We start from the raw sequence: 4,485 nt of genomic DNA, 5'->3' as shown, positions 1-4,485 counted from the left end.
GAGCCGTTGTTGTTGTTTTTTAGAAGAGCATTTTTGCTGCTATTTAGAAAATTTATATGGGATGGGAGTTAAACTCTAACCCCGATCTTCTGCCTCCAAACATAATTGCTTATTTAAGATTATGGACAGACTCATTTGCTGCCAGACAGCCCTCCATCACCCATCTGGAGGCCTTTGTTCTCATTGCTTTGGTTGAGAGTAAGATTTGTTTCTAAGAAGTATCACATTTCAAATTATATCTGGACTTACATTAATGGTATTTTCAACAATATGAAATAATTATTGATGCTTCTCTTTAATAATTTTTATGCATAAAGATACACCTTGAATTTATTATAGATGTAGTTGAATCTTTTGTACTTTTGTACTTTTTTTTTTTTAAACTGGGTTGCTCAGGCTGGTCTTGAACTTCTGGCCTCAAGGAATCCTCCCACCATGGCCTTCCTGAGTGCTAGGATTACACATGTGAGCCACTGTGCCTTGCCGTAATCTCATCTACTTTTTGGGGGGGAGGGGAATTCATTGAGGGTACAAGAAACCAGGTCACACTGATTGCATTTGTTAGGTAAAGTCCCTCCTACAATCATGTCTTGCCCCCAAAAGGTGTGGCACACACCAAGATGCCACCCCTCCCTCCTTCCCTCTCTCTACTCTTTCTTTCCCCACCCCTCCCTCCTTCATTCTCTCTCTGCTATCCTCTTCCCCCACCCCCACCATGTCATTAATTGTCATTAATTATCCTCATATCAAAATTGAGTATATAGGATTCATGCTTCTCCATTCTTGGATGCTTTACTAAGAATAATGTGTTCCACTTCCATCCAGGTTATTACAAAGGCTATAAAGTCTCCTTTTTTTTTTTTTTTTTTGTAGAGACAGAGTCTCACTTTATTGCCCTTGGTAGAGTACCATGGCATCACACAGCTCACAGCAACCTCCAACTCTTGGGCTTAGGCGATTCTCCTACCTCAGCCTCCCAAATAGCTAAGACTACAGGCGCCCACCACAATGCCCAGCTATTTCTTTGTTGTTGTTGTTACAGTTTGGCCAGGCTAGGTTTGAACCCACCACCCTCAGTATATGGGGGCAGCACCCTACCCACTGAGCCACAGGCGCCACCCAAGTCTCCATTTTTTTTATGGCTGAATAGTATTCCATGGGGTACATATACCACAGCTTGTTAATTAATTCCTGGGTTGATGGGCATTTTGGCTGTTTCCACATTTTGGTGATTGCAAATTGAGCTGTGATAAACAGTCTGGTGCAAGTGTCCTTATGATAAAAGGATTTTTTTCCTTCTGGGTAGATGCCCCATAATGGGATTGCAGGATCAAATAGGAGGTCTAGCTTGAGTTCTTTGAGAGTTCTCCATACTTCCTTCCAAAAAGATTGTATTAGTTAGCAGTCCCACCAGCAGTGTAAAAACCTTCCCTTCTCTCCACATCCACGCCAGCATCTGCAGTTTTGAGATTTTGTGATGTGGGCCATTCTTTCTGGGGTTAGATAGTATCTCAGGGTGGTTTTGATTTGCATTTCTCTAATAATTAGGGATGATAAGCATTTTTTCATATGTTTGCTAGCCATTGTCTGTCTTCTTTAGAGAAGGTTCTATTCATGTCTCTTGCCCATTGATATATGGGATTGTTGGCTTTTTTCATGTGGGTTAATTTGGGTTCTCTATAGATCCTAATTATCAAGCTTTTGTCCGATTCAAAACATGGAAATATCCTTTCCCACTGTGTAGGTAGTCTATTTGCTTTGGTTGCTGTCTCCTCAGCTGTACAGAAGCTTCTCAGTTTAATTAAGTCCCATTTGTTTATTTTTGTTGTTTTTGCAATTGCCATGGCAGTCTTCTTTATGAAGTCTTTCCCTAGGCTGATATCTTCCAGTGTTTTTCCTATACTTTCTTTGAGGATTTTTATTGTTTCATGCCTTAAATTTAAGTCCTTTATTCATCTTGAATCAATTTTTGTGAGTGGAGAAAGGTGTGGGTCCAGTTTCAGTCTTTTACATGTGGGTATCCAGTTCTCCCAGCACCATTTATTAAATAGGGAGTCTTTCCTCCAAGGTATGTTCTTCTTTGGTTTATCAAAGATCAGGTAGTTGTAAGATATTAGTTTCATTTCCTGGTTTTCTATTCAATAGTCTATGTCACTATTTTTGTGCCAGTACCATGCTGTCTTGACCATTATGGCTTTGTAGTACAGCCTAAAATCCGGTATGCTGATACCTGTGGCTTGATTTTTGTTACTAAGAACTGCATTAGTGATATGGGGTTTTTTTCTGGTTCCATACAAAACTCAGAATCACTTTTCCCAAGTCTTGAAAGTACAATGTTGGTATTTTAATAGGAATGTCATTGAATTGGAAGATTGCTTTGCAAAGTATAGACATTTTAACAATGTTGATTCTTCTCAGTGATTAGCATGGTATGTTCTTCCATTGTTAATATTCTCTATTATTTCCTTTCTTAGGATTTCATAATTTTCTTTATAGAGCTTCTTCACCTCTTTTGTTAGGCATATTCCTAGGTATTTCATTTTCTTTGAAGCTATGGTGAAGGGAATTGTGTCCTTACTTAGCCTCTCATCTTGACTGTTATTGGCATATACAAAGGCTACTGACTTTTGGACATTGATTTTATATCCTGAGACATACTGTATTTTTTGATGACTTCCAGGAGTCTTGTGGTTGAGTCTTTGGGGTTGTCTAAGTATAAGATCGTATCATCAGCAAAGAGGGAGAGTTTGACCTCCTCTGCTCCCATTTAGATGCCCTTTATTTCTTTTTCTTGCCTAATTGTATTGGTTAGAACTTCCAGCACTATGTTGAATAGTAATGGTGACAGAGGACAACCTTGTCTGGTTCCAGTTCTAAGAGGAAAAGCTTTCAGTTTCACTCCATTCAGTAAAAGATTAGCTGTGGGTTTGTCATAGATAGCTTCGATCAGTTTCAGACATGTGCCACATATGCCTATATTTTTCAGTGTTCTAGTTAGAAAAGGATGCTGGATTTTATCAAATGCTTTTTCTGCATGTATTGAGAGGATCATATGATCTTTGTTTTTGCTTCTGTTAATATGGTGGATAACGTTTATGGACTTGCGTATGTTAAAACAACCTTGAATCCCTGGGATGAAACCGACTTGATCATGATGTATGACTTTTTTGATGATAAGCGGTAATCTATTGGCTAGGATTTTGTTGAGAATTTTTGCATCTGTATTCATTAGTGAAATTGGTATGAAATTCTCCTTTTTAGTTGGGTCTTTTCCTGGTTTTGGTATTGGGGTGAAGTTTGCTTCATAGAACATGTTGAGGAAGATTCCTTCCTCCTCAATTTTTTGGAATAATTTCTGCAGTACGGGAATAAGCTCTTCCTTGAAGGTTTGATCTAATTCTGCTATGAAGCTATCCAGACCAGGGCATATTTTTTTGGAAGATTTTTTTATTGTTTCTTTAATCTTAGTGCTTGAAATTGGTCTGTTCAGGAGCTCTATTTCTTCTTAGCTAAGTCTAGGGAGAGGGTATGATTCCAAATATTGATCCATTTCCTTCACATTGTCAAATTTCTGAGCATAGAGTTTCTGGTAGTATTCAGAGATGATCTCTCTGGCATCAGTTGTTATTTCCCCTTTATTATTTCTGATTAAGGCTACTAGAGATTTTACTCCTTGTTTCACTAATTTTCTGAATGATTCTTTTGTTTTCAATTTCACTGATCTCTGATTTAATTTTGGATATTTGTTTTCTTCTGTTGGGTTTAGGCTTGGATTGTTCTTTTTCCAATTCCATAAAATGGCTTGTGAGTTTGTTGATGTGCTCTCTTTCTGTTTTTTGAATGTAGCAGTAAATTTAAAGAGATACATTTTCCTCTCAGAACTGCTTTTACGGTATTCCAAGGTTTTGGTAGCTTGTGTCTTCATTGTTGTTATGCTCAAAGAAGTTAATGATTTCTTCTTTCATTTCTTCCTGCACCCAACTGTCATTCAACAGAAGGTTGTTTAATTTCCATGCCTTTGTGTGGGGTTGAACGTTTTTGTTGGAGTTGAGTTCCATCTTTAGTGCCTTATGGTCTGAGAAGATACAAGATAAAATTTCAATTCTTTTGATTCTGTTGAGGTTTGTTTTGTGCCCTAGGATATGATCAATTTTGGAGAATGTTCCATGGGGTGATGAGGAGAATGTATATTCTTTATCTTTGGGATGGAGTGCTCTGTATGTGTCTATCAAGCACAGTTGCTCTGGGGTCTCATTTAAGTCCCTTATATCTTCATTTAATTTCTGTTTAGAGGATCTGTCCAGCTCTGTAAGAGGAGTGTTAAAGTCTCTGTTATTATAGTGTTATAGGATATCATATTGCTCAGACTGAGTAAGGTCTGTTATAAGAATCTGGGAGCATTAAGTTGGGTGCATAAATATTTAGAATGGAAACATCTTCTTGTTGTATTTTTCCCTTGACCACTATAAAGTGACCATATTTCTC

This window comes from Otolemur garnettii, unplaced genomic scaffold (assembly GCF_000181295.1).
Source record: "Otolemur garnettii isolate 467f Iridium unplaced genomic scaffold, OtoGar3 scaffold00079, whole genome shotgun sequence".
NCBI lineage: Eukaryota > Metazoa > Chordata > Mammalia > Primates > Galagidae > Otolemur > Otolemur garnettii.
The sequence above is the reverse complement of the archived record's forward strand: the minus strand, read 5'-3'. Positions refer to the sequence as shown.